This window comes from Ruditapes philippinarum, unplaced genomic scaffold (assembly GCF_026571515.1).
Source record: "Ruditapes philippinarum isolate M1 unplaced genomic scaffold, ASM2657151v2 ctg10395_1_1_1_1, whole genome shotgun sequence".
Classification (NCBI taxonomy): Eukaryota; Metazoa; Mollusca; class Bivalvia; order Venerida; family Veneridae; genus Ruditapes; species Ruditapes philippinarum.
Genome location: NW_026856002.1, coordinates 24636 through 48337, shown reverse-complemented (window position 1 = coordinate 48337; position 23702 = coordinate 24636). Strand labels below are relative to the sequence as shown.

At 32.9% G+C, this 23702-nt stretch overlaps 1 long non-coding RNA gene across 1 annotated transcript in view; it reads left to right on the top strand.

Annotated features, from left to right (window-relative positions):
* The first annotated feature begins 1136 nt into the window (after positions 1-1136).
* Positions 1137-23702, top strand: part of LOC132745079 (uncharacterized) — a 39998-nt gene continuing 17432 nt past the window's right edge. The window contains exon 1 of the long non-coding RNA XR_009627786.1: positions 1137-1199. This is a non-coding gene — a long non-coding RNA (uncharacterized LOC132745079). The remainder of the gene's footprint in view (positions 1200-23702) is intronic.

Here is a 23702-nt window from a genome sequence, read left to right as displayed (position 1 = left end):
AAATTCACCATTATAGAAAAAAATGAATCAAAAGCAAAAATTACCGTGCGGGTTGAAAAAAAATTTTAAATTTACAATGATTTATAGGGAGAAAATGTTTAATCGGCTTGATACAATAGCTCAGTGGATATACATGTAGCTGTGAAATTGTATTGCAAAGTTTTGATTCCTTGTAAAGACAAATTTTTCTCATCCTCTGACATTCGAGATCCAACAAGGGACATCAGAATGGATGGCTAGTCCAACTAATTGTACTGCGCGACGAGATATTGTGCTATTTTCGTGTCTGGGCAATATCTCGCCTCTCTCAGAATCAAGCTTTTGCACATCAATATATTTTGACTAAATGGATGGCATACAGCCCAGAGTGAATGTGAAAAGTTATCTGTACACAGAACAAATTCTTGGTCAGAAATATCCTTCTAGATAAAAGATAGATACTGCCCATGCATAAAATAACACAAAGTTTATATTTGTTCTATAAATTTGTGTTTTTGGTTGACTGACCTATTCAGTAAACAAAACAAAATTAATGAAACAAAAAAGTTTTATCACACAAATTGATCTATGATATATTTAATAAATAAATGTATTTTATTATTTTAAATGTCTTTCCATCATTGTCACAACAATATTATAATAAATAGACTATTAAATCTATCAAGACAATGACATGAAGAAAAGAACACAACCTGGCATACTCAGTATCATCTTTAGGCATGCATTTATCATTTATTATGAACGTATTTCTTTATACCTCTCTCCATTCTGTTATATCTGTACCGATTTATGGTTTCTTACAGCGTCAGAATAATAAAAACAACTTTCTCAGAAAGACATATTTGTATCAAAATTGACGAGTAGAACTGTACCATCACACCGACGGAAATGAGTTTTGACATGCGCGTAGCACCTGTTTCCGGCTAATTAACATTGTTTTCTTAATTAATTTGAAGCAATTAAAGTTTAAAAAACACCGCAGATCAAGTCATATGCATGAATTGTGGATATTGCATGGTTCCAACTTACAATAAGTGATATATTCGGCTCTGTTGCGGACCTGACAACAGCGGCAGAATCAAGATGGCGGATTTTGACAGTTTGTGCAAAGTTTAATTTTTTATAAACATGTAGTGATGTACACAGACTTGCAGGAGAGTGTGTCATAAGAGACGAAACGACTAGAAAATGGCCGAAAGGTGAGTTAACGAGGGCATATATTGAACCTTTTAAAGGGTAATGGTGATCGTTGAGCGGTTTTGAAGATTTGTAGAACTAGACTAGTAGAGGGTGTCTAAACTCAAATAAATTTGATATCTACAGCCAATTTCTTACACATATAAGATACCCATATATAAATGTAGACTTGGTCAAATAATATGAAAAAGGCAAAGCCTCAAAGCGAGCTCGAGTTACTTTTATCGTGAAATAGTATATAATTAAATAATCGTTCAGTTTTATTTTACATTTTCCGTTTTAAAATTGTCATTCGGTATTTTATACACTGCTTCCATTTATTCTGGTTCCCTGTCCTATTATGGTTCCCATATAAATGTGCAGGACACCAGTCTAGGCTTCTGTTTTCAATCAGAATACCTCGGTTTTTATCGTTATCTTGTAATTCGAAAAAGTTGCGATGTGTCAATTCGGTACTTCGGACGAAAGTTTTCAAAACCATCACTATCTTGCAGGTACTCACATTACCGTAAATCTCGCTCTTCGAGCGCGCTATTATGTTTATGGCATTTGTTAAGGTTATCAACCAAATTAAAGTTATGATCCGGGAATTCAATGTTCTTCAAATGAAAATTATCAAATTTATTCTTATCTATCTATCTTTGGATACTGCCAACCCCTCTTGCGAGTGTTATATGCAGGAATTAAGTGCACATCGAATTGTTAGTAAAGGTTGGAAGAAGAGTAAAATAGTCCAAGCATTATAAACATGCCAGGAAGCTGAAAATGTATTCTAGTGATATTGACTTAAGTTCATAAGGACACTATCCTCACCAACTAAGTATATTTTATTTACAGTACAGCTTTAACAAATTTTTCGAAAGTCCACCCATTTCTGCGATTTTGATATGGGTGGATTGTCACTGGGACATCCCTGTTGCAGCCAGTTATGATTTTCCGCTCATCACCTGATCGGGTGAAATTCGCGCTGGGCGATATTGTCACTGTGGATCACTGTGAAATATTGCAGGGATATTTTGCTCTCTCGGGTTACCATTTATCAATTTATGACATGCATTTACTTGCATCTATAAAAAATAACACACACAACATTTGTCTCCTATAATTTCTGAATGGCGGATATTTACATGCCTGTTTTAAAAATGTTAAAATATTAAATTGTAAGTTACTGAAATTTATCGCTGATTGTTGAAATTATATTGCCTTTTAAATACACAAAAACACTAGCTTTCAAAGAAGCGTCCATAAATAAATGAAATATAATGTTTCCATCATTAATAAATATAAACACAGAGATGACCTCTGACAAATGACTAGTCAGCTCTTCAAAAGTATCTGTCAATCTTTGATGTTAGCATATATGTGTAGTCCCTGCTGAATCATCAAAGTGCCAACACTCAATTGACTTCTACCCTTTTTTTATAGATCAGGAAAAAAAGCTGTCATCTTTTTTGTAGAAACGATTACACATGTTTAATTATTGCACAAAAGGAAAAAAAATGTTGAATAATTATCATGTCAATTATTGATATATTATTTATTGCAAGTGCATTTTGATTGTGATATTTTTTTTACATTTTTAATACAAATGGAACTTCACAACTTCTGATTTTTATACATATACAGATGATGTTAAGGCTGTTATTAAAGCAATAGATAAGTGATACAAATGTATTTTTTTTCTAACAAGACTACATTGTATATGTACATGAACATTTATATGCAATAAAAAGTGTTCATCCTGTTCTATAAGGTTAAAGGTTAGTCTCTACCCTCACATGAAACTTTGTAATATCTTTGTGAGTGTACTTAAAGGTCACTATCAAATACCTGCAACTATTGCATGAATTTGAACTGAATTATTGCTCTTAGAACCTTGAAAATTATAACTGTAACATCATGCAGTGTTCAATCTAGAGCGCGCCATTGCACCATTGACCCCCTGAAAAGACCGTCGGCGCAAAACAAATTCAACTGTGGGCCCGATGGGCGCACTCATAGAAAATGCCCTAAATGACATTAGAATGCTTTCTTAAACCTGATTAAGTACATAAAATAAGTTTCTTGTGAATAATATTAATAAATACTGAATTCAAAACTGAAGTTTGTATAGAAAAACAAGAGCATGTTGGTAAGATAGTTACCGCACTCGGTAACCCTTTTAAAACCATGATCGCTACACTCTCTCGGCCGGGGTCTGTAAATACTATGTAGACTTGTTCTTGGTACCGTAACTATTACTTACCTTTGAGTCACAGTTTTTATAAACAAAACAAATCGTCACAGCTAATCCAATACTTGCGTGTAGTTATAGTTTATTCACGGTCAAAACAAATAAATATGTCATAACTTTCTGGTGGAAAAAAACTATATATTTGTGAAAAGTGCGAGTTAATTATAGAGAAGTGTGCATAAATTATTACGATCATGCCTTTATCCAATTAAAAAAGTCTTAATGATGGAGCTAATCAAACATGATTGGCTAGGGAGTGTCTGACAATTGAGTAAATAAACTTTGATTGGTCTTTGGCTGGTCGGCGCTAAAACATTGTGCATATCATTAATAAATACAGACATCTTAAGCGTGACGTAAGAACTGCTGCCCTGACAAAAAATCAAAGGTACCGGTATGTCAATATACATTGTCTTAGCACCTGTTGACACTCTGTTTTTCGCTTGGATATATTGAGAAGGGTAAATGTTTTTAGCGAAGTTTATAGTCTTCATCAACAAAGCTAATTGGGAAATATGATTTTCTTTTATATATCGGGCGCTGATTAAAAAACTGAACATTATTATCAAATATCCCTGGTAACATTAAAATAAGATTCATATGTTTCTTTGAAAATTATGTCATCGTTTCTTTACCAATCAGTTCTTAAAATTGAGCCTGTATCAATGCTAACAGAACTCTCAAAAAAGGTCAAAATAATGTCATTTTTTTAGTGAGTTGATTATTTTGGAATTTTGCAACCGTTTTTGGTCTATATATGGTACATGAACAACTAACTTAAAAGATACAATACCTTATTTGAATTTGATGTTCTTTTAAGTGTGGGCCCCCTTTTTTCTCAAATGACCCCCTTTTGAAAAGTTTATGGGCCCGAAGGGCCCCCTGGGAATTTGTTCTAGATTGAACACTGAACATGGATTTATTAATGAAATCTTCCCCTAAGATTGACATAATTATTTCACTTTCTGTTCAAGCAGTGCTAAAAGAACACAAGCTAATTGGCCTTTAGCTATTGGAATGACAGTTTGCATTAAAGGTAATTGTGACATACATGTATATCACCAGTTAAATAATATATATATATTGTAATAATGGGTCATCGTCATAGATAGTTCCTGACTTGCTTCAAGTCTATTTTCCTGATGCTAGAAAGTATATTTTTGTTACATAAGTCATTACTAAAGAATATGCTATTGTGTTGTAAATGAATTCGAAAACAACAATGTCCACAATAAACCCAATGTGTAAAATAATCATGCTTGACACTGTGACAGCAAGGTGTTGGTTATTAATCCAAAAATGAACTACTTCATACAATATCATATATCCATTATCCAATATTATTTCAGCATTAGTAAGTGAGGTACTGTTGATTTGATAGTTAAACCAAGGGTCAGCCCCCTTTTTAGCTCGACTTTTCTATGAAAAGGGGAGCTATCCTACTCGCCCCGGCGTCGGCGTTGGCGTCACACCTTGGTTAAGTTTTTTGTACCACCCCACTTTATTTCAGAAGTATTACAAGTATGGCTTTGAAACTTACCATACTTGTTCACCATCATTATAACCTCCATCTACAGACAAGAGTACATAACTCTGTCAAGGTTTTTGACAGAATTATGGCCCTTTTTTGACTTAGAAAGTGTATTGAGCTTGGTTAAGTTTTTTGTACCACCTCACTTTATTTCAAAACCATTGGAGGTATTGCTTTGAAACTGACCATACTTGTTTACCATCACGACCTTCATCAACAGACAAGAGGACATAACTCTGTCAAGGTTTTTGACAGAATTATGCCCCTTTTTGACTTAGAAAATACATTGAATATGGGTAAAATCCACTTATTGCCTTAACCCTTTGAGATATTGCTTTGAAACTTTTAATGCTATTTCACATCATTACCCCCATCTGTACGCAAGAGAAGGTAACTCTGTCAAGGATTTGTTTTAAAAATTAAGGCCTTTTATCGACTTAGAATCTTGGTTAAGTTTTTAGTACCAGTCCACTTTTTGACTGAACTGTTTGAGATATTAATTTGAAAGTTGGAATACTTGTTTACAATCATGATTCCCAAACATGTCCAGGAGAAGGTAATTCTGTCAAAGATTTTATTTGAATTATGGCCCTTAACTGTCAATGTTTTTGTATTATAGGCAAGCACTAAAAAACTTAAAAAATCTAAAAAAATTCATTCCTATCCACTTGTTCACTTTACCATAAATTATGTCATATAAACATTGCTGTAATATTCAAGGGTATCAAACAACTAGTTCACTTTAAAAATACAGAGATTCTTGTATTGCCTTTTACTGCAAAAACTTTTTTTATTGGCAAGCAATAAAAAAGTCGAGCGCGCTGTCTTACGGACAGCTCTTGTTCTTAAAGGAATAAGAATGGATGGATTGATGTCTATCTAATATAAATATTCATCATTTAAAAAGAGGAACCATGACAGTTTTCCTATTGGCATCAACCCTATAAGAGAGAAATTCGTGTTTAAAGACACTATTTTTTACTTGAGATATAAGTTCATGGGCGCCGCCATTTTGGCGTTCTGTCATTCTCGCGAGACAGACGAGACCGAGATTGTGACGTGTTATACCCACTTCCGGTATAGGTGTAAACGCTGGTACAACTGAAATATATCTTGATGAAGAACTTATTAATTTTATTGCATACATTATATATTATTTATGAAAACATCATATGGAACTGAATTGCTTTAATTAATTAATTGAAGACGCCGCGACATTAATTATCATTTGTTCGATATTCAAGCTTGCTGATGATCCTACCACATGATTTAAGCAATGACTGCTTAATTTTCAAAGATAAACCATAAATTTACTTTTACGCGATTTTCCGCCATTGACGCCAAAAATGAGAAATGCGCAGGAAAATCGGCAGCCAGACTTATAAATATCGTATGAAAACAAAACTGTCCGTAAAGTTATTTAGGCACCCAGTCAAAACTGGTACCAACAGCAACAGGTTGCCCATTCCCCTATAATTACGCATATTCTCGGGTTTATCCAGTTCCCTAAAGTTTTTTTCCACGTTATCTACTTACCAAATTCCTTTCCCCGACAGATACGCATTTCTACTACCGTAAATTTAATCCAATAAAACAAAAAATCATAAATCTACTTAATATTTAAAATGATTATTGGTAACTGAAAAAAATGTGTTGCTATTTTATGACGTGCTGTAATTTACTACAGTATAATTTGACAGGTGTGGAACCGCTGTAATTTACTACAGTATAATTTGACAGGTGTGGAACCGAATTCCCCCTAAGGTCATTCATTTCATGAAGCGTAAAAAATAGATGTCTATTTCGTCATTAGAATATTTGACAAGGGTGATTAACCAATCAGGGCAACATTGTGCATGATCAAAAGGTCTGTCGGCACAGAAGCATACAAGGAGCAATAAAAATCGTCAGTACACAGTGTGACAGGAGCATTTGGTGCAAATTAGGAACAATTAAAATGGACAATGCGCAGTATTAGACATAAGTAGTAAGAACCAGCAATTGTGTGAATAAATTATGCAAATTAGATATTTGAGCAGCCAATAAAAATGATTTGCCTGCAGTTAATATTAGGCTACGATTACGATGCGCAGCATCATACGTTAACAGACATGTTAACAATTTACTTTTCAAAAGAGTTGCTTATATTTTTGAAATGTGTACATCAATTATAACAATTGTTCACACCTTTAAATTTGAAAGTCAGAATCAAACTGCAAAAAATTAATTATATGTACTATTAAGAACACGTTTTAGTTGGGTTTTTATAATGGAAGTGGCTAGCGTACGGGCCCGTACGGCTAGCCAAAAGTTTTAGCCGTACGTGAGTCACGTACAACTAGCAAGGACACGCTGTATTGGCTAGCCGTAAACTACGGCACTTTTCAAAATTTTATGGAAGTCGAAAATGCATATGTTATTTTATGACTTTTAGCCAGGATTTTAACCAAGAAACAGCATTAATTGTCTTTGGATGTTAACTTTTTAGAGATTAATCGCCTTGATCGCTATATATATATCGATCTTTGTCATCGCAAGATTTCGAGAAAAAATAGCCTTTGCTTGCATTTACACCAATTGAGATAGTGTACAAATTTTTGATAATAATCCTTTTTTGTTTCATTAAGTTTAATTTTCGACACCTTTTATATGAAAAAAAAAGCAACAACAAACACTGAAAATGATTGTTGTTAGGCTCTTGATAATTGTGACAATTACCGACGGTTCTGTATCAAGGAAAGTTTGCATGTTCCGTGAAAGGCATTCTAAAATTCTATTGTCAGTCCCTGGATAGGTTTTAATTAAGGCTGATTAATTGATTGACTGTGCTTTTATGTTCGATATTTATCTACTGTTTTGAAAATTATATAATTATTTTTGCATTTCACCGTTTTTGTTTTTTTTTCATTCAATGTTCTTTTTATTTATTTATTCCACTCCGATCATTTTTTATTCGATCCATGTGCTTAAAATTAATAAAAATGATTTAATAATTCATACAAATAAAACAACAAATGATAAGCATGAAAATCAACAATTTTATAACGTTCGACTTCCATATAATTTTGAAAACTGCCGTACGGCTAGACAATACAGTGCGTCCTGGCTAGTCGTTCGTGACTAACGTACGGCTAGAACTTTTGGCTAGCCGTACGTTTCTTTATCTTTTATTATTATTATTTTATTTTTTTTTGATATTGTTACGTATTTTGAACCATAAAAAATCTCCTCTACACCTCCTGTGAAAATTAAATTGTCTGATCAATACTTTATTATATTAACATTTCCTTACGATTCAACTAGATTTATCATGAATCTAAAGATGTGGGGAAATGACATCACGCGCACCTGTTTTTATACGGCCAATACACAAACATGGCCGCGCTTGCCGATTTGTAGAAATCGGTGATTTAAGGATTTAAATTTTGTTATCATTCGTTTAATATTATTATTTAGCGGCAGAAAATTTGCAGACTTATTATGTATAGTATTCTTTTTCTGAAATCATGTTTTTATTCTAACCTTGTCTTTCCCTTTAACCTTACTGGACTCAAAAAAAATAAGTTACACGAATGTGATCAGATGTGTTAAATACTAAACTGTAAAATGCCAATCAAAAGAGAACAAGTTACGATACAAGAAGTTGTCATTAACCCCATGAAGTATATTGGATTAGAACATGTACGATGTTTTGATTGCTCTATGAGAAATGTGTTTAGAAATTCATTAAAAGAATTGATCAGCCACTGCAGTAATGATATTAGTGTCACTGTTTTTCCCAATCTCTTGAGACAGAAACTGTTCAATATTGATCTGACAATATTTGCTGGAATTTTTTTTTTAAAACTTAACCTAGTTAAGTTTTTTGTTTTATGGATATTGTAAGGTGCTTATTATAATGTACTCATAAAGCATTGGCATCATAAAACATTTTTGTTATAATTTTCTAAAGGTATTCAACTGTAAGGCACTAGATGTTTTTATATAATTTCCCGATGAGCTTTGTTTGTTCCTATTGTTTTTTGTAGTGGGTGGGTGGCAGGGTTGGTGTTTGGGGCTTTGGGCAGAGTATGGGACTAATATTGCCTGCAGTGATAAATACCCCATTTTCATAAAAAACAGAAATTAAATTTATTGCTTTACATACCAAATTCTGCAGTGTTTCTTCAGCAGGACCATTGCTGATATGTTTGTGATTATTGTTTCACAGGATAAGTAAAACGTGACTTTCTTACTGACCAGAAGATTGTGTTTCTGTCCCTGGTAAATCTGGACAGATTATATTAACTTCATCCAGTCTGTCAAAATGGCTCTATGGTTATTGATTATGAGTGAAAATTGGCGTTAAATTGCGGTTTTACTGGAATTTGCAATCATTGCCCTGACTTTGGGGAAATACTGGAGATTTGGGCTCATTAAAGTCTTTGGTGTGATTTATTAGTCGCCGGTAGAAACCGGCGACTATATTTGTAACAGTTTAATATTATACCTATGGTAGGAGAAGGCATTAATTTCTGTAAATAAAAGCATAACAATTACTGAACAATTAAAGACTACAATTGTTTTCAGTAATCTCAAAAATTCAAACATACAATAATGTTGCCAAATGAAATGAAATATTCAAATACTGACATCGTAAAAAGCAACATTACAATATTTACAAGAAAAGCATTGATGCAAAGCATCAAAGGGCGACGCCAAAAGAATTTGATCCAGATTTGCACCTAAATACTTAACAAAAGATGTGTACTTTATAGCAGTACCATTACATGTGACCTGGAGGCTAGGGCCAGGTTAAGTTGAAACTTAAACCAAAAAAGAATAGACTCTGTCTTGCCAAGATGCAAAGGCAATTTATAGTCAATTAAGCAATCTTATAAGACTCATGTTATAAGAAAGAATTTCTTCAGATTTAATTTATGAGACACAAGGATTCCTGAGTCATCAGCATATAATCACTGGCACGAGTATCGGACCTGGGAAGAAAAAATATGACCAGATGACCAGATTGATAAAAAAAAAACTGTGTTTATAAAAACCAAAACAAAAAATGTAAATAATGATCCCCTTTAAAATATACTTTCAACTTGAAGTATATTTTTAAAGGGGGTCATTATTTACATTTTATTTTGGTTGTTGACACTTTTAAGATGAACACAGGTTTTTTTATCAATCTGGCCATATTTTTTCATCCAAGGTCTGATACTCGTGCCTGTGCATTATAATAAAAGCTTATTGCTTAGGGTTGAAGACATGTAATTGACATATATTAGACATAAAAGAGGACCTAAAATGAACATCAGGGGGACAGCATAGGTACTCAGAGCAGTAGTAGAATAAGTACCAGCCACATCAACCAGCTACTATCAGAGATAAGACTTAAACCATGTAAGAATGTCATTATATATGGCAGATGCTTAAAGTTTCATGAAGAAGAAGAAAAACAACTTCTTCATGTGCAGGATAGTGTGTTCAACTGTATCAAATGCCCTTTGTAGATCTAAAAGTATCATGCAATACTGCCTTTGTCCATTTCAAATAATGCAATCTGTTAAATGAATCAAACATGTGTCAATTGAAAAACCACTTCTAAACCCTGACTGAAACTGCCTGACCATGACTCAAACCCATGACTTTCAGAAGACCAACTGAGCTATCCGTCCTGCTACACATTTTCTCTTTATAATGAAACAGTTCTAAACCACAACATATTTCCCCACTATATCGATTTGTGTTCGTGAATTTCTTATGTTACAGAGCATAGGAAATTGAACTCATGCTTATATGCAGTCATAGGATGAGAAAAACTTTGAGCTTGACCAGAACTCATTAACCTGTGACCAACATAAGAAGAAATTTTATGAAGGCTGATTTGTATTTTGCATCAAGGGCACCGGGCAAAAACATGAAAATGCAACAAACAAACCACTTTGTGGTAGATTGTATTTTCATGTTTTCATCTGGCGCCCAGTTACTTTTTGTACTATGTTGGTTTTCATGTGGCACAAATCACCCACTATAAATTTAGTGCACAAATTTATTCAAGGGCAAGTAACAATCTACTCTATGTACAGTCTGTTGTCGCGTTGACTCAGGAGACCTGGAGGTTGAGACCGGTGTCTCTTCATTACAAATAGATAAGACAGAAGCTGTCCTTTTCAAACTATGCACATGTTAGAAAAAAAAATAGAATAACTATTCAGAATATGATTTTTTGAGACTTTATTAATTATATTGCTTGATCCAAGTTTAAGGACATTTTCAATCAATACATGTTTTATCATTTATAACTTTAAATGAAAGTCTCATCCCTTTAATAATAATGACATAACTGTATCTCTTTAAATGCAGAAAAATTATAAGTCTCAACATATCAATATACTACTGTCTAAGATATACATGTACATGCACATAACATTAATAATTCCCAGTTTATATTAAATAAATATGAAATCCTAACATTAACATTAACATGCTTTTGATGACCTTACAACTGGTGAATTATATACAACAAAAATAGTATTATAAGTAATACCTAAGATAGACAGAAAAAAAACAAATAATTTAGTAAAAACATAAGTTACTTCCCCTTAAAATAAAGAAAAACCTGAAACCCAAAAGAACACGATAAACAGCAAAATTATGGAAATGTTGCAGGTTCAATTTTATCAAAGCCATGCAAATTAATGGTAAAGTATTCATAAAAAAATAGATGGCCATGTGTCAGCAGTAATTGCAGAAAATCGGATAGCTTTCAACATCCGGATACTGGTACACTTTGTAAAAACAACCATTCTGCGCAACAGATAAATGTAATAAGGATAAAATCAATAGGATAATCGTTTACAACAGTTTCATTACCTATCCTTATACTCAATTGCAGGTGAACTTTCTTCTTGTAGGAAAATTTTGAGAATGTATAAATGATACGGCCTCAATCTAGACCACAACGATATTCGAAATCCGGGTTTTAGTATTGTCATTAAAACTAAGGGACAAGCTGTTAAACTTAACCCGCAATTTCGTGAAAATAATATCACAATGCACATGCTTTTTACATAAAGTTATTAAATACAAATATAACAACACATTTGTTTACTTGATTTTTACGAATCAAAATAAAACTAATTTACACAACATGAAATTAACTGCTAATAATAACAGCTCCTTCCATAGGCAAAAATAAAAAGCGTTCCATAATAGACGACGCCGCTCACCGGCGTCGCCAATAAAATGAATTAATGACGTATCCCTATGGACCAGTCATTGAATTTAGGGATGCTTTTACTTTTTTAAAGTGTCAAGCGTTGCTATTTATGCCCCCGCCATGTAATGGCCGGGGCATATAGTGTTACCCTGTTCCGTCCTTCCGTCCTTCCGTCATTCCGTCCTTCCGTCATTCCGTCCTTCCGTCATTCCGTCCTTCCGTCATTCCGTCATTCTGTCATTCCGTCATCATCAGTTTCCGTTCATTATCTAAGTAACGGTTGCACACATTCAACTCAAATTAGACATATGGATATGTCATGATAAAATACAGGTCAAGTTCGAATTTGGTCATGGTTCGATGATTTTTGGCAGAGTTATGCCCCTTTTACTTTAAAATAATATGAAATTTTCAGTTTCCGTTCATTATCTCCCCAACGATACAACACATTCAACTCAAACTTGTCATATGGATATGTCATGAGAAAAATACAGGTCAAGTTCGAATTTGGTCATGGTTCGATGATTTTTGGCAGAGTTATGCCCCTTTTACTTTGAAAATAATATGAAATTTTCAGTTTCCGTTCATTATCTCCTCAAAGGTACAACACATTCAACTCAAATTTGACATATGGATATGTCTTGAGAAAATACAGGTCAAGTTCGAATTTGGTCATGGTTCGATGATTTTTGGCAGAGTTATGCCCCTTTCACTTTGAAAATAATATGAAATTTTCAGTTTCCATTCATTATCTCCCCAAAGGTACAACACATTCAACTCAAACTTGACATATGGATACATCAAAGGAATGCGCAGGTCAAGTTCAAATTTGGTCGTGGTTCAATGATTTTTGGCAGAGTTATGCCCCTTTCACTTTGAAAATAATATGAAATTTTCAGTTTCTATTTATTATCTCCCCAACAGTACAACACATTCAACTCAAATTAAACATATGGATACGTTTTTGGAATGCCCAGGCCAAGTTCGAATTTGGTCATGGTTCAATGATTTTTGGCAGAGTAATGCCCCTTTTACTTTGAAAATAATATGAAATTTACAGTTTCTGTTCATTATCTACCCAACAGTGTTACATATTCAACTCAAATTTGACATATGGATATGTCAAAGGAATGGGCAGGTCAAGTTGGAATTTGGTCATGGTTCGATGATTTTTTGGCAGAGTTATGTCCCTTTCACTTTGAAAATCATATAGATACATCTTAGGAATAAGCAGTTTAAGTTTGAATTTGGTCGTGGTTCAATGATTTTGGACAAACTTATCTTTCTTGAATGTTGGAAAAATTTTGAACTTTCAGTTTCAGCACTCATACTTTTGTGGAAAGTTTGAATTTGGTCGTGGTTCAATGATTTTGGACAAACTTATCTTTCTTGAATGTTGGGAAAATTTTGAACTTTCAGTTTCAGCACTCATACTTTTGTGGAAATGTATGTAGCCATTATTTTGGCTACAAATATGAAATATGCTATTTTCAAAAGGTTAAGACTAAATAATTTCAGTGCTTTGAACATTGTATGAAAATGGTTTGTGTTAACATTGAAAAGTTTTAAGGGCTTTGAACTGCAAATGAAAAAAATAATTTGTGCAAACAAATTTGGAACTAAATATTATAACATCTGAAATTTTGGCTGCATGCGGGGGGCATCCGTGGCATGATGACACATTTCTAGTTTATGATAAATAAATCATGCATGATATTTGAAATGACACTTTTAAATTATCTGGTTGTTTGTATCTTATGAGACTTTTTCTATTTTTTATCTTATTTATTATGCCCCCTTTTGAAAAAAAGGGGGTATATTGCTTTGCACTTGTCGGTCCGTCGGTCCGTCGGTCCGTCGGTCCGTAGACCAAATGGTTTCCGAGTGATAACTAAAGAACCCTTAGGCCTAGGAACTTCAAACTTGGTATGGTGATTGGTCATGACAAGTAGATGACCCCTATTGATTTTGGGGTCAAGGGGTCAAAGGTCAAGGTCACATTGACCTTGTAAGCAAAAACGGTTTCCGATCAATAACTAAAGAACCTTAAGGCCTAGGAACTTCAAACTTGGTATGGTGATTTGTCATGATCAGTAGATGACCCCTATTGATTTTTTGGGTCAAGGGGTCAAAGGTCAAGGTCACATTGACCTTGTAAGCAAAAACGGTTTCCGATCAATAACTAAAGAACCTTAAGGCCTAGGAACTTCAAACTTGGTATGGTGATTTGTCATGATCAGTAGATGACCCCTATTGATTTTGGGGTCAAAGGTCAAGGTCACATTGACCTTGTAAGCAAAAAACGGTTTTCCGATCAATAAGTAAAGAACCTTAAGGCCTAGGAACTTCAAACTTGGTATGGTGATTGGTCATGATCAGTAGATGACCCTAACGATTTTGGGGTCAAGGGGTCAAAGGTCAAGGTCACATTGACCTCTTGGGTAAAAACGGTTTCCGATCAATAACAAAAGAACCCTTAGGCCTAGGAACTTCAAAACTTGGTATGGTGATTGGTTATGACCAGCAGATGACCCCTATTGATTTTGGGGTTTAAGTGGTCAAAGGTCAAGGTCACATTGACCTTGTAGGTTAAAACGGTTTCCGATCAATAACGAAAGAACCCTTAGGCCTAGGGACTTCAAACTTGATATGGTGATTGGTCATGATCAGTAGATGACCCCTATTGATTTTGGAGTTAAGGGGTCAAAGGTCAAGGTCACATTGACCTTGTAGGTAAAAACGGTTTCCCGATCAATAACAAAAGAACCCTTAGGCCTAGGGACTACAAACTTGATATGGTGATTGGTCATGATCAGTAGATGACCCCTATTGATTTTGGGGTCAAGGGGTCAAAGGTCAAGGTCACATTGACCTCTTAGGTAAAAACAGTTTCGGATCAATAACTAAAGAACCCTTAGGCCTAGGAACTTCAAACTTGGTATGGTGATTGGTCATGATCAGTAGATGACCCCTATTGATTTTGGGGTCAAGGGGTCAAAGGTCAAGGTCACATTGACCTCTTAGGTAAAAGCAGTTTCCCGATCAATAACTAAAGAACCCTTAGGCCTAGGAACTTCAAACTTGGTATGGTGATTGGTCATGACCAGCAGATGACCCCTACTGATTTTGGGGTTAAGGGGTCAAAGGGAAAGGTCACATTGACCTTGTAGGTAAAAATGCTTTCCGATCAATAACTTAAGAACCCTTAGGCCTAGGAACTTCAAACTTGGTATGGTGATTGGTCATGACCAGCAGATGACCTATTGTTTTTAGGGTCAAGGGGTCAAAGGTCATGTAACATTGACCTTGTAGGTAAAAACGGTTTCCGATCAATTAACTAAAAAACGCTTAGGCCTAGGAACTTCAAACTTTGTATGATGATTGGTGGTGACCAGCAGATGACCCCTATTGAGTTTTGGGTCAAGGGGTCAAAGGTCAAGGTCATGACCAGTAGATACTTGATAACCTTTATTAATTGTTTGATCACTGGGTCAAAAGTCATGCATAATTACCTTATCACATGAATAATTGGCTGCTGATAGGGGGCATACATGTTTTACAAACATATCTTGTTATAAACAGTTTCTCCCAGAATCACGTGACTACTAGTACACGTTGTATGTTATTGTTATGGAATCTATTAATAGTAACAATTAAATGGCTGATAAGATAGATATACAGGTAACATGTGAATGGTAAAGTGCAAATCAAATTAATTTTGTATGAAAAATCTCGGTATGACGGTAGGGGTCGGAATCGAAGAAAACGAATAAACTATCTTTGTGTTGATAGTTTATCGCACTGAAGGGCAATTTTTTAAACATTAACTTTATCGTATGTAACGGACAGGAATATTGATTTCAGCTAAATGATATATTTTTTTCGATAGTGCATAAGAATAATTTGTTTATGCAGACACCACTTTTACAGTAGAATTGCATTGTTTTATGCAATAATTAAGCATATATATTTTCATAGTCACTTTGCAAATATTCGATGATCGGTAATAATTTGTCGGGTAATTATCGGATGCTGAAGAAAACCATACGTACAACGGTATATGTATAAAGTAGAATTACAAATAGAATCATCATAATCATATCACTTGCTTTACAAGCCTCGATGACAAGGTGTTAGATTTAAAGTTAGTTTCAAATTGAAGACTGTAGGTTCGATAAAGTGATTTTTTATGTTTTCTTTTATAATATACTTTTTGTATTTTGCAAAACTTGACCGTTTATCAAAATTATGAAATAAAAAAGTGCTAGAAATGAAACACAAGATTTATAAACTTATGTTTCAAAAGTTAAAAGATATAATAAAAATCAATTTATGAAAACTACACACAGGATTTGTCCGAGATTCGAACTTGCGCCTACTACATGTAGGTTACAACTTTGTCATACTTACCACTAGGCCATCGAGCAGTATTAATTGATATAATTATACATGTAATTATACTTACGATAAAATCGTTAACATTAATCATAATAAGTTATAAGTTATGTAAGCAAACGAAACAGCTCCCGAAAATTATTGAGTCTCGGGTAAATATTGCCAAACAATACTTGCTTATTTGATAATGATAACAGTTTCTTGACAAAATTGCTAAGCAAGTTTGATTCAAATATGATATTTTATTATAACATAAGATATTTCTTTTTGCATAAAACTCTCAGCAAGAAAGATATAATTGTGGCATGTAAATAAAAACGTGTTAATGAATAAACATTACTCAACTTATTGTTCCTCTTTTCTTTATACTCGAACCATTAAACTGATATTAACTTATATTTATGATAATACAATCATATTTCTATCCGGCGACTTGATGCTTTAGCATCAAAATCTCTACTTGTTGTATATAGAATGTCATTTTATAGAACAGCCTGATACAGTTATCAATGTTAGACCTCAGAGAATAATTTGGGTTGACAGTATTGGCGTGTCATTAGTTGTCAGGATGACCACGAATGTGAGCATATGGAAACGGCCCTATGGAAAGTATGAAAATGTCACAATAATGGCAGCTCATGCCGTGTCTGTTCTTATGTCTGTATGATTTACAGTAACATCCCTGCAAATCTTAGTAACCACAGTTACCTTCCTGTAATTCTTTGTATGGCTGACTTCTATTACTTTTTACTATAAGTAATTTTCTCTTTTAAAAAAAATGGAAAAAAAGGTGTTACCAACATTTTAAAAGGCTCAAAACATTTTCTACAATTGTCAAAGTCTGTAATAACTTTCCATTTTGACGAAACATCAAAATTTACACCAGTAGTATGTCTAAAATTCAAGCAAAATGTTTCACATTTGAATTCAGTCCAAAAAAGAGGTACTTTTGTAACTGTCACTTAATTTGACATATACATTTGATAATTTATGAGAATAGCAGTAAACTCAATTGAGTGCTTTTATTTACAAATAATTCTGATCTTAAGCTGACAAGAAATATTCAAATATTTTTATTAGAAAAAAAGAAATTGTAAGAAATCTTTTATGGCATCACTTAGAACATTCAAAATTATGCAAATTGTTCATTAGGTTCAACTTGTTCAAGTTTTTTTTCCCTGGAATTTTAGACATTTTTATGTACCAAATGCCGGCTTTAAGTAACATACATGTTTTTTGTGATCATTTTTATGATAAACATGCCATTTGTATGAAGTAATATAAACAAATGGCTTTTTTATTGTTTTTTTTTTTTGCATATCTTGATCCATTTATATTTCCTTAAAAAAAAACAGATGTATATAATAATACTGTATTATATTGTGGAAAGAATCATCTTCATGATTTATTATTTTGTTATGGAGGTGGTAAATAATAGCAGTAGGGGGCGCCACATGTCTTGTGACATTTTATATTATAGGATATAGGAAGTGTGTTTAAGAACATAACTTCCTGTATGTATGAATAATAACATTAATTGTCAGATCTTGATAAGAGGTTAAAAAATATACAAATGTATTTTATTTCAATGAGAATGTATGAGAGTGTGGGGGGAGATATGTAAAAAATTTGTTGTGGTGGTATTAAAATGTAACTTTCCAGAAAGTGTTTCAGTAAAAATGTATTTGAGAAGATGTTTTCATGAGAAGTAATTAAGCCTAGTCATAATTGTTATATTACAAATTTAATTAAAATATCTATGTTGTATAATCCCCATAATATGAAGGTCATTAGTAAATCATCAATGATTTATTTGTTTTATCGGGTGGTAGTTTTATTTTGGTGGTAGGACATTCCATAAGGTAGCACATTTTAATACCTGAAAGAATTCAGTCTTTGAGTAACTGAGTTTATAAGGTTAAATCTATGGCAGCCCCCAAAGTATGAAGCACTTAAAGACAAAGGTGCTGGCAGGAAACTGTGTTGATCATTGGTATATTTACAGTGTATGAGTATATTAGAACAGTTTTACAAATCTACCTGCATTGAGACTTATTGTTCATTTTCTCAGTTTCTGTTATTGATCAATTTCCGCACGTAAACTTGGATTTTGTCATTTTTAAAAATGCAGGGAACAAAATTTTATTGTATATTATCACGAGCTCATTTGCATTCGGAGAAAATTTGCTATGCTTCTTTGGATGATGCCTTTAAAATTGTATTGGGCACAATTATGTACATGTAATGATAATGGTCTTGCATTTGGGAGGCTTATAATTTATAGCACGCTAAAAGTCTAAGTAAATAAAAAGTCTGCTAACAAGAATTGCAGCATCTTAGATAAGAATGAAAGAACTGCTACAGTAATTGCCAAAGTCATTGCCAAATTTATGTATGTGCATTCATAACTAGATCTGTGAAAGAGGAGAAAGATTTTGTGACAAGTTATTGTAGGAAACTATTTTCTGCACAATTACATGTAGCTAAGGAATCTCATAGACATTGATTGTTATGATGCTGTGTGTGTGTGTTTTGCTGTTTTTGACTTTAGGGTATTTTTTCTTATCTTGTGATCGCTGGAAAAGATTAACCCTGTTTGCATTTTTTTGCAGATGCTGGAAAATTAGTTTTTGTTGTTTGTTCTTTTAGTTGTTTGTTATTTTCTCCTATACCAATTATATTTAATGCTATTTTTCTAAGATTCCATTGATTTGTACTCCAACTTGTAAATAGTTTTTGCTCTAAACCTTTGTAGTGCAGATGAGTTATTTATTGAAAGATATTGTATGGATCATTCTTACAGGTAAGTTAATAAGCGAGTCTGTTTGATTTGAATTTCTTCCTTAAATATCTTACATTTATATTGGTGAGTTGGAATTAATAATGTGAGTGAATGTGTAATATACTATCTTACAGTTAAGTGGGTCAATATACTGACTATCTTAACAGTTATATGGGTGAATATACCACCTATGATCTTACAGTTATATGGGCAAATATACTGACTATCTTACAGTTATATAGGTGAATATACCACCTATTATCTTACAGTTATACATGTATGGGCAAATATACTGACTATCTTACAGATATATGGGTGGATATACTATATATCTTACAATTATATATGGGTGAAAATCATATTGGATATCCCTAAAGGTGTATTTGATATAAAATTACAGTTATATTATCAGAATGTTAACCATAGGTCTATTTCACATCTCAAGTTATATTGCAGATATATTTCCCAGTTCCATCTTTGTTCAGCCATGCAGAAATATACCTTCAATGCTATGTGTCAAGTTTTTAATGAACTTGGTTATACATGTACTTATCTTTAATATTACCTTGCTGGGGCATGCACACAATCACTAAATGCTGTCTTTAGATTTAATTCAGTCTTTCAGTTTCAGCACTTTTAAGTCAACTCCAGGTAGCCCGATTCACATTCCAAAGCTCTGCATGCCTTTTGAGCTTAAACTGGACAGCTTGTATTAAGTTCCAGTCTGACTTTAAATTAACATCTTTGTATGCCCAAGGCTAGACATATCCATTTACAGAATTCAACAGGTAAAGTGTTTATCTGCAATGTTATCAAATTAAAAGCAGTACATATTTAATTCCATTACACATATTTAGCAGGCTAAAGGTGGAGTTATTGATCTATTTATTTGGTAATAATCAAATAAGGGATATTTTATACAGCATCTTTCAAAGTCAATATTGACATCTCTCAGATTAGATCATCAATAAAACCTGCCGTGGATGCAAGTGATCGACAAATTATTGAATGGCACGTAATTTGATTGTCTTTTAGCGAAATGTGAAATACTGGAGATTGCTAATTGTGCCAAGGCCTGGCATGCTATTGAAGACATTTATTGATTTCAAATCATAACGCAGATTCCTTTATTGTGTAAAAAGATACTGTTTGACTTGAAATACTGTAATTTGATTGAGCGAAAGTCTTCATGTAAAAAGGTCTCGTGGGTGGCGGACTATAGCTGATGGATTGTAGTTTTATGTGAAAAGAATTAAAATCGGTGAAAAGGGGGAATGGACAAGAGTTTGAAATGATTAGGGTGTCTGTGTCATAAAATGTGACATGCAGAGAGTGTGGGTAACAATATTCTATTGAGCGATATAGGTTTACATTGCATATGGTATAATAATTATCAAATTCCAGTTCTAGCTTTATTGCTTTTGTAATGGTTGCATCACAGCTAAGGAGATTATGTTGCATTGAAGTTAGACAATTTCCTGTGAAAGAGATAGTTAAAATGTTTGTAATAGATAAGGTCAAGGATGATTTGAAATACTCAACTTGGAAACAAAATAATTTTCAATACAGGATTACTTGTAATAATCTTTTGGTGAAGTGGAGGAGTCTAAATGTCACAAAATCATCAAAGTTACAGGTTTTATTGAATGAAAGATTAATTACCTTGCTGCCATAGAAACAAATATAGATTATTTAATTTTAAATATAAAGGCATTTGTGACTGTTATAAAGCTATGTGTATTGTTTGTAGAAGGTTTAAAGTATTGTTTAAAATATTTCCTGTTTTTGAAAGAATTTAAGGGAAGTTATTAGTTTTATCAATTAAACAATGGAGCATTTCAAAGAAATAAATTTCATTGTATAAAGATCATAAATATTTTGTTATAAAAACCAATGTTTTGGAGGAAAGACTAGGTTGAACTGTATTTAAAAAAAAAACCCAGTTAAATAGGGGAAAAAACAACGGAAGTACTGTACACAATATGTACTAAAAATAAAGATTTGTCACAAATTTGAATAAGTAATGTTTTTCTTTTGTGAAGATTCACTAGTGTAATCTACATCTTTGAAGTATACAGTCAAACATATTCTTGCATATATTTGATAAAAAAAAACTAATGTTGCCATGTTATATGATAGATCAACTTTTAAGTTGTTTATAAGGAGGTTATATTTTTATGTGTCCCATTCTTGCAAGAATCTGAAGTATGTTTAAATACAAGAATTCTTATATAATTAGAAACAACAACAAATTATTGTGATTTTTTTTCAAGCAGTGATAATAATTTTAATCTCAATGACATGTTAAACTTAACAGATTAAATCACTTATATGATAAAACATCTGCATGAATTCAACTGAATTGCATAAATCACAAAATTAGACAACTTACTGCTCCAGAGCAAAAAGTAGTACTGACAATTTGCTCTAGAGCAAAAAGTAGCTGGGAAAGCATTTGATGAACTCATTTGTTAGATTTCTCGACAAACAATTGACACTCTTGTTGATAAGTCTGATTTATATCTAATCTGTTTTACCTATGTAATTACATGGATATGAGATGTGATTTTATTTAAATAGATGACTAATAAAGAGTTAGTTGTTGAGGTAGCGGGAAAAGTGAAATTTTTGCCGGAGATAAAACTGTATTAGCATGTATTAGCAGAGGATTTGAAAGCAGTTTATAGCTGACGAGAGAGGTGAAACTGTCGACAGAAGTAAGAGAGATAAGATATATAATAGTGAAAACCTGTTGTTATAAAGGAGGAATACAGGATGAGGATGTGTATATGGTTGGAGAAAGTTTTACTTTAATGAAGGCTTTAAGATGAGTTGTATGCTATAATTACATGCATGTTAAAATTTGCATGACTGTCATGTTTAAAGATAGGAAGATAAAAAACGACAGTGTTATTCCTCATTTGTGACATAAGATATTGATTTAATTTAGCTGAAATAGTGGGATTTATTTAAGGATTATAAACAGCATCATGAAGGCAAGGTAAGGAAAGAAATTTTCATTTCTGTATTATGTGATATTATATCTGATTTTATAAAATTAAAATGGATCATTATTATATAACTTTCATTAATATAATGTATAGTACACCTATATATAACAGTTACTGTTTTGTTAAGGGGTTTAGAAGTGTTACAATATGTGTTGTATAGGTGCTATTTAAAGTTTTTGCTCAAGCTAATGGATTAGTCAAATAAGGAAGGAATTGACAACTTTGTAAATACTCAATAATTTCATATATAAAGTCAAAGAACAACTTATTCTAAACGTATTTGTTTCAAGTGTTTTCCTTGAATTAATATGTTAAGCAAAGTCTGAAAATGGTTTCCTGCTTTTGAGTCAGAAAGTGACTAAGTTTGAAATATAATCTTGTATAATCACTATTTAATGCTGTAACAGTATATTCTGACTGAGTTTGACTCATGAAGTTGTATACTGGCATGCGAGCAGTTCCCGTACAAAAATCGTAGTTACTTAAACATTATTTTTTATTACGCTCACTCACCAAAATTTGAATGTTACACATCAATATTCGGCTCGTCACACAAATCATGGAAATTCCATCATGTTCTAAACATAGAATAACCCTTAGTTATGAGGCCTCATATGGGGTACCGGAATTATCCATTATTTTGTATGAAGAGAAGTAGTTCCCATACATAAAATTTAACCCATTATAATTATACAATTTTATTATATCAGACCTATTTTTCATTTATAATTGTTGAACAGACCATTTTCTAAGAGATAAATAGATGTAATTCAGGAAATAGAAAGTAGACTAAACGTGTGTATCTATTACCCGGTACTGTTACCCCCAACGCATTCACATGCGATGGCATGCTTGTATGCATGATATTTTACGCATCAAAGCCATAAAATTATTTTATATAGTAATATTGGTCAAAATTCTGATAATTAAACAAGTTTTCATCACATTGCCTTCTTATCTGTAAACAGGTGGTATTAGTGGAAAACCCTTTAACATGCCTCACGTGTAAGTATGTTTGCGCATGCGCGCAAGGACGGAATCCCCCAGATAAAACAAGTTCACGTTTTGACAACGCACAGGTGATTTAAAATGAGACTTTTTATATGTACTGCCGAACTGACACTTAAATTTTGTCTCGTTTATGTATCTGCTTGATTTGAAATGAATTTTTGAAGAATGCATGTAAAAATCAAGCGTTTAAATGAAAAATACGGGTACTGCTTCTGTACGGGAACTGCTCGCATGCCAGTATAGTTGTATAATATAATTATGGTTTTCTTCTGAAATGAAGAAATTCAAACGTATTTCTTACCTTGATATTGTTAACTCATATCTTAATTGACATT